This window comes from Triticum aestivum, chromosome 4A, assembly GCF_018294505.1.
Source record: "Triticum aestivum cultivar Chinese Spring chromosome 4A, IWGSC CS RefSeq v2.1, whole genome shotgun sequence".
In the NCBI taxonomy this organism is placed as follows: Eukaryota; Viridiplantae; Streptophyta; class Magnoliopsida; order Poales; family Poaceae; genus Triticum; species Triticum aestivum.
The window spans coordinates 625,502,940-625,514,678 of NC_057803.1; the positions used below are offsets into that span (position 1 = coordinate 625,502,940).

Sequence of the window (11,739 nt, forward strand, 5' to 3'; positions counted from 1 at the left end):
TTGCTGCGATTTGCTTCTCGTTCCTCTATCGCTTGTAACCTTGCTTGCAGCGCCTGCATTTGGGTCTGCTGCACTTTTTTCCTCCTCTCATGGGATTTGTAACCGCCTGCGTCCGGAAACCCAACCTTCCACGGAATGGAGCCTGGCGTGCCTCGTGTCCGTCTAGGGTGCTCAGGATTCCCGAGGGCCATTGTGAGCTCGTCGTTCTCTCTGTCTGGAAAGAACGTCCCTTGCTGCGTTGCTTCGATATACTGCTGAAACTTCCTGACTGGTATATCCATTTGATTGTTCGTCCAAATGCACTTCCCTATTACAGGGTTCAAGGTTCCGCCAGCCCCGAAGAACCAAGTCCGACAATGGTCTGGCCAGTTAATTGTCTCTGGTTCGATCCCTTTATCAACCAGATCATTCTCAGTCTTGGCCCACTTAGGCCGGGCTACGAGGTAGCCACCTGACCCCGTGCGATGGTGATGCTTCTTCTTCGCAGCATTTTGCTTGTTTGTCGCCGACATCTTCTTACTATTTTCCGATGTCTTGTGGGCCACAAATGCGGGCCAGTGATCTCTGATCTTCTCATATCTGCCCTCGAATTCTGGTGTCTCATTATTTTCGACAAACTTAATCAGATCTTTCTTCCACCTCCTGAATAGTTCTGCCATCCTCTTAAGAGCAAAAGACTTGATTAATTGCTCTTTAACTGGCTTCTCTGGATTATCCTCTGGCGGTAGGGTGAAATTTGACTTCAGCTCAGTCCAAAGATCATTTTTCTGCATATCATTGACATAAGACACCTCAGGGTCTTCTGTAGCCGGCTTAAACCATTGCTGGATGCTGATCGGGATCTTGTCCCTAACCAGAACCCCGCACTGAACAACAAATGCGCTCTTTGTCCGGAGGGGTTCAATCGGTTGGCCGTCGGGCGCGATTGCTATGATCTCAAACTTTTCATCCGAGCTCAACTTTTTCTTCGGGCCTCGTCTCTTTACCGAAGTTGTGCTCGATCCGGACGGCTAGAAAAAAGAACAAAGACTTAATTAATATGTGTACATACCAAAACAATGAATGCATCAATTAGCTAGTCAGCAGAAGCTTAACTAATATATATACCTGGCCGGACTAGGTTCGGTCACCGGAGACGTCATCACGGTCTCCTTCTTGCACCGGCATTGGGTCACCGGAGCCGTCCTCATGGTCTCCTTCTTGCACCGGCATTAGGTCACCGGAGCCATCATAATCATAGCCAGCTGCTTCCAGACCATCGGTATCATTGAGAAACAACGAGCAGACGGCATCACTTCCTCGTGCGATTATGTCCCCCAACAACTCTTCTTGTACTTCGTCTTGGGCGGTGTCCATAGTTTCTACAAATATTGACAACATGGCAATTATTATTCAAACATGACAGATGGATATATTAGTGGTAAACGTAGAACTAATATTAATTAGTGGCCTCGACGCTGCTTCTCTAGGGTTTGGGGTGGCCTCGACGCTGCTTCTCTAGGGTTTGGGGTGGCCTCGTCAACGCTTCAAGGATAAAAAAAGAAGAGGAAGAAGAAGAAAAGAGGAGAGAACTCCTCTATTCTTTCTTCTCCTATTTTTTTCTTCTTCTTTCTCTTTTTTTTATCGGGAACGAGGGTCGTCGAGGGTCACCGAGCGGTAGAGGAAACCCTAAATAGCAAGTATCGTGGGTGTGAGATACATGTGGCCGTCGGTGTCGGACACTACATCCACGTCCCACAAGTGACGTGGGCGTCGAAGCCCGCGCCACTTGTGGGACGTGGATGTAGTGTCCGACACCGACGGCCACATGTATCTCACACCGACGATACTTTCTATTTAGGGTTTCCTCTACCGCTCGGCGACCCTAACCCTCGATGACCCTCGTTCCCGATAAAATAAAGAGGAAGAAGAAGAAAAAAAAGAAGAAGAGGAAGAAGAAGAAAAAAAAGAGAAGAAGAAATCTTTCTTCTCCTCTTTTTTTTCTTCTTCTTCTCTTCTTCTCTTTTTTTAGAAAGTTGAAAGTTGAAAGTTGGCATGGGCCAGGGACTAATGGTCATGGTATTACGAGGGCCGAACCATAAGACATGAAAGCATTTCAAATGAACTCTGAAAAAGTTGAAAGTTGGCATGGTATCATAATTTCACCCACATAGCATGTGCATGTATAAAACGGACAATGGTAGCATGTTCATGTGTTACAAAGTTGGCATGGTATCATCATAATAGTTGTGGGAGAAAGTCTTCACTTTTTCTTCGCTTGTGTCATTTGCTTATTGCGCCGTAACCATGGATAATCTTCATTGTTTATCAGGATACTTGGGTCAGCCTTGACATTGAAGGGAGGAATTTCATGAAACTTTTCATAATCTTCATACATGTCTGTCTTGTCGTCCACTCCCAGGATGTCCCTTTTTCCGGAAAGAACTATGTGGCGCTTTGGCTCATCGTATGATGTATTCACTTCCTTATCTTTTCTTTTTCTCGGTTTGGTAGACATCTCCTTCACATAGATAACCTGTGCCACATCATTGGCTAGGACGAACGGTTCGTCAGTGTACCCAAGATTTTTCAGATCCACTGTTGTCATTCCGTACTGTGGGTCTACCTGTACCCCGCCGCCTAACAGATTGACCCATTTGCACTTAAACAAAGGGACCTTAAAATCAGGTCCGTAGTCAAGTTCCCATATGTCCACTATGTAACCATAATATGTGTCCTTTCCGCTCTCGGTTGCTGCATCAAAGCGGACACCACTGTTTTGGTTGGTGCTCTTTTGATCTTGGGCGATCGTGTAAAATGTATTCTCATTTATCTCGTATCCTTTGTAAGTCAATACAGTCAAAGATGGTCCCCTGGACAACAAGTACAACTCATCACAAATAGTGTTATCACCTCTGAGACGTGTTTCCAACCAACTGCTGAAAGTCCTGATGTGTTCACATGTAATCCAGTCGTCGCACTGCTCCGGGTGTTTGGAGCGCAGATTGTTCTTGTGTTCATCGACATACGGGGTCATCAAGGTAGAGTTCTGTAGAACTATGTAGTGTGCTTGAGACCAAGAATATCCGTCCCTGCATATTATTGAGTCTCTTTCAAGAGTGCCTTTTCCAGTCAGTCTCCCCTTATACCGCGATTTAGGGAGACCTATCTTCTTAAGGCCAGGAATGAAGTCAACACAAAACCCGATAACATCCTCTGTTTGATGGCCCATGAAGATGCTTCCTTCTAGCCTAGCAGTTGTGTCATAATCACGTGGCAGTCATGAGACTTTAGGTTCTGAAACTTTTTCTCTGGTATATTTATTATTCCCTTTATATTCGACGAGAAGCCAGTCGTGACCTTCATACTGAGCAGGCATTCAAAGAAGATTTCTTTCTCTTCTTTCGTAAGAGCGTAGCTGGCAGGACCTTTATACTGCTTCGGAGGCATGCCGTCTTTTTCGTGCAAACATTGCAGGTCCTCTCGTGCCTCAGGTGTATCTTTTGTCTTCCCATACACGCCCAAGAAGCCTAGCAGGTTCACGCAAAGGTTCTTCGTCACGTGCATCACGTCGATTGAGGAGCGGACCTCTAGGTCTTTCCAGTAGGGTAGGTCCCAAAATATAGATTTCTTCTTCCACATGGGTGTGTGTCCCTCAGCGTCATTCGAAATAGCTAGTCCACCGGAACCCTTTCCAAAGATTACGTAGTGTAAATCATTGACCATAGCAAGCACGTGATCACCGGTGCGCATGGCGGGCTTCTTCCGGTGATCTGCCTCGCCTTTGAAATGCTTGCCTTTCTTTCGACATTGATGGTTGGTCGGAAGAAATCGACGATGGCCCAGGTACACATTCTTCCTGCATTTGTCCAGGTATATACTTTCAGTCTCATCTAAACAGTGCGTGCATGCGTGGTATCCTTTGTTTGTCTGTCCTGAAAGGTTACTGAGAGCGGGCCAATCGTTGATGGTCACGATAAGCAACGTCTTAAGGTTAAATTCCTCCTGTCTGTGCTCATCCCACATACGTACATCGTTTCCATTCCACAACTGTAAAAGTTCTTCAACTAATGGCCTTAGGTACACATCAATTTCGTTGCCGGGTTGCTTAGGGCCTTGGATGAGAACTGGCATCATAATGAACTTCCGCTTCATGCACATCCAAGGAGGAAGGTTATACATATATAGAGTCACGGGCCAGGTGCTGTGATTGCTGCTCTGCTCCCCGAAAGGATTAATGCCATCCGCGCTTAAAGCAAACCATACATTCCTTGGGTCCTTTGCAAACTCATCCCAGTACTTTCTCTCAATTTTTCTCCACTGCGACCCGTCAGCGGGTGCTCTCAACTTCTCATCTTTCTTTCGGTTCTCACTGTGCCATCGCATCAACTTGGCATGCTTTTCGTTTCTGAACAGACGTTTCAACCGTGGTATTATAGGAGCATACCACATCAACTTCACAGGAACCCTCTTCCTAGGGGGCTCGCCGTCAACATCACCAGGGTCATCTCGTCTGAACTTATACCGCAATGCACCACATACCGGGCATGCGTTCAGATCCTTGTATGCACCACGGTAGATGATGCAGTCATTAGGGCATGCATGTATCTTCTCCACCTCCAATCCTAGAAGGCATACGACCTTCTTTGTTGTGTATGTACTGTCGGGCAATTCGTTATCCTTTGGAAGCTTCTTCTTCAATATTTTCAGTAGCTTCTCAAATCCTTTGTCAGCCACAGCATTCTCTGCCTTCCACTGCAGCAATTCCAGTACGGTACCGAGCTTTGTGTTGCCATCTTCGCAATTGGGGTATAACCTTTTTTGTGATCCTCTAACATGCGATCGAACTTCAGCTTCTCCTTTTGACTTTCGCATTGCGTCCTTGCATCGACAATGACCCGGCGGAAATCATCATCATCGGGCACATCGTCTAGTTCCTCTTGATCTTCAGCAGCTTCACCCGTTGCAGCATCATTGGGCACATCGTCTGGTTCCTCTTGATCTTCACCAGCTCCCCCCGTTGCAGCATCACCGTATTCAGGGGGCACATAGTTGTCATCGTACTCTTCTTCTTCGTCGTCTTCCATCATAACCCTTATTTCTCCGTGCCTCGTCCAAACATTATAGTGTGGCATGAAACCCTTGTAAAGCAGGTGGGAGTGAAGGATTTTCCGGTTAGAGTAAGACCTCGTATTCCCACATTCAGTGCATGGACAACACATAAAACCATTCTGCTTGTTTGCCTCAGCCGCATCAAGAAACTCATGCACGCCCTTAATGTACTCGCAGGTGTGTCTGTCACCGTACATCCATTGCCGGTTCATCTGCGTGCATTATATATAATTAAGTGTCCAAATTAATAGAAGTTCATCATCACATTAAAACCAAAGTGCATACATAGTTATCATCTAACAACATATAGCTCTCCAGAGCATTTAATTAATTAAACCATACATTGAAACTATGTAAAACATTTCAATGCGAAAACAAATGCGATCATAATCGCAACCAAGGTAACAATTGATCCAACGGCATAACGATACAAGGCCTCGGTATGAATGGCATATTTTCTAATCTTTCTAATCTTCAAGCGCATTGCATCCATCTTGATCTTGTGATCATCGACGACATCCGCAACATGCAACTCCAATATCATTTTCTCCTCCTCAATTTTTTTTATTTTTTCCTTCAACAAATTATTTTCTTCTTCAACTAAATTTAACCTCTCGACAATAGGGTCGTTTGGCATTTCCGATTCACATACATCCTACATAAATAAAATTTATGTCACGTTGGTCGGCATAATTTTCATAAACAATAAATGAACCAATAGTTATAAAGATAATATATATACCACATCCGAATCATAGACAGGACGAGGGCCGACGGGGGCGGATACCAAAACCATCGCACTATATAAGATGCAATAATAAAAGTAAGAAAATAATACAAGTATCTATGTAAACATACAAGTAAGGATATTTTTCCTTTCAGAAAGAAGATAAGAACAAGAGGCTCACCACGGTGGTGCCGGCGATGAGCTCGGCGCGGGTGATCGACTGCGGTGAAGACGGGGATGGGGCGTGACGGACCGCTAAACCTAGACAAATATTATGGAAAATGGAGTTTGGAGGTCGAGCTTGGAGAGGAGAAAGTTTAAGTAGTGTGGCTCAGGCATTCCATCGAACACCTTGTGTGCATATGAGGTGAGCTAGAGCACCACCAAGCCCTCTCCCCCTCGGCCAGAGAAAAACAGAGCACTGGGGTGCTCTGCTCGCGAGCGAGGGGTATATATAGGCACCTCATTGGTCCCGGTTAGTGACATGAGCCAGGACTAAAGGGGAGCCTTTGGTCCCGGTTCAAGCCACCAACTGGGACCAATGGTGGTGGGCCAGGAGCGAGGCCCATTGGTCCCGGTTCATCCCACCAATCGGGACCAAAAGGTCCAGATGAACCAGGACCAATGGCCCATGTGGCCCGGCCGGGCCCCTGGGCTCACGAACCGGGACCAATGCTCACATTGGTCCCAGTTTTGGACTGAACCGGGACTAATGGGCTGACCCAGCCTGAACCAAAGCCCTGTTTTCTACTAGTGTGTCGAAACTAGTTCCTTGATCTGGTCACCAGTGCGAGTTTCATGCTCCGGGAGGGCATTTGCTAGCGCATGGAGCTCCTTGTCGTGCTCCGTGAGAATCGTTTTTGCGTTCCGGTAAGCGTTATCCAATAATGCTTTTATCTCCTCATCAACCAGGGCCGTTGTCACGCCAGTGCCACCATCACCGTCATTGCCGTACGAAACAAAGCCGACCCGGTTGCTCATACCATACCCTGGTGACCATGGCTTTCGCCAATTGAGTCGCCTTGCTTAGGTCAGATGAGACACCAGTGGTGATCCCGGCCTCTCCAAATATAAGCTCCTCAGCCACTCGCCCTCCCATGCACACATCCAGCATCGCCAGCAACTGCTTCTTGGAGAGTTCCAGCTCACTGTCTTCCCCCAGCAGCTGCGCCACCATACCGAGAGTATTTCCTCTGGGCGCAATGGTGACCTTGTGGACAGGTTCAGCACCGTCTGTGAGGATAGCAACAAGGGCGTGCCCACCCTCGTGGTACGCAGTCTTCTTCCTGGATTGTTCAGATACCACCAACGACTTGCGCTTGCTGCCCATGAGGATCTTGTCCTTGACGTACTCGAAGTGATCAGTCCCAACAGCACTTGCCCCATCCGTGGAAGCCTTGAGAGCGGCATCGTTCACTAGGCTTGCAAGGTCTGCACCTGAAAACCCAGGCGTTCCCCTCGCAATGGTCATTGCATCCACACCCTTGCCTGTAGACACCTGCATGGAAGAATTCATGGAGTTAAGGTCAAAGCTTTGCATCAGAGAGTGCGAAAAATAAGCCTTATATACGTACTTTTGACATGTAAGCCTCAAGGATCTGTCGTCGGCCCTCAACATCTGGAATAGGGACATTGACTTGACGGTCAAAACGCCCAGGCCTGACAAGGGCGCTATCTAATGACTCGGGGAAGTTGGTCGCCGCGACCACGATGATCCCGTCATTCTGCTTGAAGCCATCCATCTCAAGAAGCAGCTGGTTCAGGGTCTGCCTCTGCGACATTGAACCTCCTGCGTGTCTGCGCCCACCAATCCCATCAATTTCATCGATGAAAATTATGCAAGGAGACAGCTGCTTTGCTGCATGAAAGAGGTCCCTCACTCTCTTAGCCCCAAGACCTACATAGACCTCCTCAAAATCACTGCCGCTGCACGGAAAAAAGGGGACGCCGGCTTCCCCGGCCACAGCCCTTGCCAACATGGTCTTCCCTGTGCCAGGCGGGCCCATAAGCAAAACACCCTTTGGAAGCTTGCCACCAAGGCGTGTGAAATGCTGCAAAGCATGTAAAATAAGGTCAACAACTCCGCACCGTGAAAGAATTGCTGAATTAGAACGCCTGCACACATGTTGATGGCAATGCCACACTCACCTTGGGATCTCGTAGGTAGTGAACTATGTCCTCAAGCTCAGCCTTGGCTTCATCAACCCCCTTTACGTCACTGAATTTTGTGCTTATCTCCATGGCCACTTCATTCAAACCACCAGATTTACCAACTTCTGTGTTTTCGAGATTTTCAGCCATATCCTTAACATAACTATCAATCAAAGCCTTAATGCCATAGATTGCAGAGCCAGTAAATACAAGGCCTCCACAAGTACGCAGAAGCTGCTTTTTCAGCAGGCCTTTCTCTACTACATACACCGGCGCAATGCCTGTGCTAAGAACACTTACTTCCTCCCTTGCTGCATTTGAAATTCCTGCATAGAGAACAGAATCCATCCATGCACACAAAAGCTATCAAGCCAATTCGCATGTCGTTTATGTGTAAAAAACTAAAAATGCACACCCTACTCCTAATTCGTGAACATGGCGAAAGAAAAGTCGGCTACCTCGATTTAGTATTTTGATGAAGTTGTGTAAAACTCTTTGTGGATCACTCCTATGAATCCCTTTATTAGAAAGAGAAGCGGCGCCAGACTGCACGCCTTGTACCCTCTGACTAACAAAGCTTGATAGGTACCTCTGCTGTAGATTCCTAAGCACACTGCCTGCATTGATTAAGAACCAAACCAAGCAGAAACTTACTAACTTGATGGCAACAACCAACCAAAAAGGCACGGTAGAATGTAGAGTAATAACAAGAATAGTATTGTTACTAGCCATGTTTAAGTCAAGCTAGCACTAGTTTGCAGTTGCCACAAAAGTATATATACCGATCAAGGATGTAGTTCATGTGTGTGGTGGAGGGAGAAGCGGCCATATGAAGATACCAATCGCAACCCATACATTAACATAAGTGGCATCGATCTGAAACACAGGACAGAGAGACAGTGCTTTGCAGCTGCAGTTTCAGCATCGATAAGCATCAGATAACATGTACGTACATGTACAAAAAAGAAGACTAGCTAGTGTTCCTTTGGACGGGAACAACCTCCTGAACCCAAGAACAGAGCGAAATCATGATGAAAAAGTAGCACACATACCCTGGAGAGAGCGAGCCGGCCGGCCATGGTGGACAGGACAGGGCAGGACTTTTCTCTCAGAGCTCGGAATTTGTTTCCGTTGCTCCAAGTCGGCGACTTCCGTCTGTTTTTCTTTGCCTCGTATTATTGATTGATAATGATAATAATCTTACTATTTTTATAGAGACTAGAAGACAAGCAGTATTTATTTTGGATCCTGATAACTGCCACACGTGTGGCAGGGGAGGAGGCTGCCCGCACGTCCGGTCTGGAGGGACAACGACCGAACGGTTTTCGTTCCGTACGATCTCCCCAGCGCTCGAACAGCCTCCAGATCGCCATACAGGCCGTTTCCCTGTCAAACCAAAAAAGAGCCCAGTAACCAAAAAAAGCCCAGTTTTCGCTACGATATGAAAAATAAAATACCAACCCCTATAAAAAGTAAAAAATGCCATTGGTGAAAAAGATTTTTTTTATGACCCAGAAGAAAACAAGACATGGAAACTCCCATCATACAAACAAAGATTATATTGCCATGGCAAATTCATAAGTTAAAAATGCCGTGGTATTTTTCATGGCAAAAATAGAGTAAAATTTGCCATGGAAAAACTGTAGTAAATTTTGCCATGGCAAAAATGGATTAAAATTTGCCATGGCAAAAATAGAGTAATTTTGCCATGGGAATAAAGTAAAAATTTCCATGGCTACATAAGTATATTTGCCATGCTATATATTAAAAAAATTCATGTTCTAGAAAAATGTAAAATTTTCCATCGTATTAAAATTAAAATTGCCATTCCCTATATAATAAATTTTCCATGTCAAAAAAATTAGTAAAAAATGACATGTCAAAAAAAGTAAAAAGTTCCCATTCCAAAGAAAATGTAGAAAAATCCCACTTTTGGTTTGTGAAATTAAATATTTTTGCCGTGCCCCGTGAACAACAATTGCCGTGCCCTTTAAGTTTGACATGGCAAGATTTGAATGTTTTTGAACATAATAAGTTGCCATGTTTTTGAACATCTACAACTTTGCCATGGTTTTTGAACATATTAAGTTGAAATGTTTTTTTTTGAAAATCTACAACTTTGACACATTTTCGAACATGGCAAAAGTTGCCATGGCAAGTTTACCATGTCGTTGAACATAGTATGTTGCCATGTTTTTTTAATATCTATAAACACGTGATGTTTTCGAACATGGCAAAGTTGCCATGGCAAGTTTGCCATGTTGTTGAACATATTAAGTTGCCATGTTTTTTTAACATCTACAACTTTGCCATGTTTTCGAACATCTACAAACTTTGCCATGTTTTCGAACACGGCAACTTCTACAACTTTGACATGTTTTCGAACATGGCAAAAATTGCCATGGCAAGTTTGCCGTGTTGTTGAACATACTAAGTTGCCATGTTTTTTGAACATCTACAACTTTGACATGTTTTCGAACATGGCAAAAGTTGCCATGGCGAGTTTGCCGTGTTGTTGAACATATTAAGTTGAAATGTTTTTTCAACATCTACAACTTTGACACATTTTCGAACATGGCAAAAGTTGCCATGGGAAGTTTGCCGTGTTGTTGAACATACTAAGTTGCCATGTTTTTGGAATATCTATAAATTTGCGATGTTTTCGAACATGGATAAGGTGCCATGGCAAGTTTGCCATGTTTTTAGATAAAGAATGTGCCATGGCAAATCACATGAAAAAGTCATATGTGGCAAAATGCCATTGTTTACGAACAAGGACAGAGATAAAACTTGCAATGGCTAATGCATATACAAAATTGCCATGGAATTTTTGTGTCAAATTTGCCATGAAAAGATCACAAGTCTGAAACCACAAAAAAGTTCACAGATCTGAAACCTGGTGCTCTCTCGTTCATTACCCTACAAGCAGATTCTAACTAGTTTCGGTGCTATACGAAATTAATCAAAGGCACCAGACGAATCACATAGTTCAATAATCTAGCAACATCCTACAGAAATTAGTAAACCCACATGAGGATTCCAGTAGCAACAACAGAGATCCATCGGTCGATGCACACAGGGAGGAAGGGAGTGTTACCCTGAAGATGGATGGGAGGGTCGTGGTCCATGGCGGCGCGCTTGCGGCAGTGTGGGATGTGCATGTCCACGTCGCGCTCGGCGCCGCCAACAGCCACCGCATCTCGGCCCTGTGACCGGGCGCCGCTCGAGCTAGGCCGTGACGGCCTCGTCCGCATCAGTGCGCGGCGCGCCAGTCGCGTCGCTCCGGGCACCGCCAAGCAGCCGCCGCATCTCGGAGCGGCTCCTCCGAGCTCCTTTCCCACCTTTCCTTTCTCGACGCGGCTCCTCCATCGAGCTCGCCAATGCTGGGCTCGTCGTCTCCCCCGATGGCGGCGTGCTCCATCAGCCGAGTTCAGATCTGCCCACTCCAGCATCAGCCACCATGGGCCTCCCATCATGCCGACGACAAGGCTCTCCTCTACGGGCGCTACCTCCTCATCGTCGTTGAGGTAGTCGAGGACCTCCGCATGCTCGTCCCCTCGGCGGCCATGGGGAGCCACGCCGACCCAGCATCGCCTCACCGTCACCCTCGCTTTGGTCGCCGTGCTCACCATGAGGGATTTGAGATGTGGTGGTGAGGAGTGGGGGTGTGTGGGGGGGGGGGGGGGGGGGGGGAGATACGGCTGTGGGTGGGGAAGTGGGCTCTGTGCGGGCGATGGGAGGCAACTGAGCTGCGTTCAGTCGTGCGGCAC

The 11,739-nt window shown here is 46.3% G+C and overlaps 1 pseudogene; it reads right to left on the reverse strand.

Annotated features, from left to right (window-relative positions):
* Positions 1 to 6,568: 6,568 nt before the first annotated feature.
* On the reverse strand, positions 6,569 to 11,223 carry LOC123084126 (ATP-dependent zinc metalloprotease FTSH 5, mitochondrial-like; annotated as a pseudogene).
* Between the last annotated feature and the right edge of the window lie 516 nt (positions 11,224 to 11,739).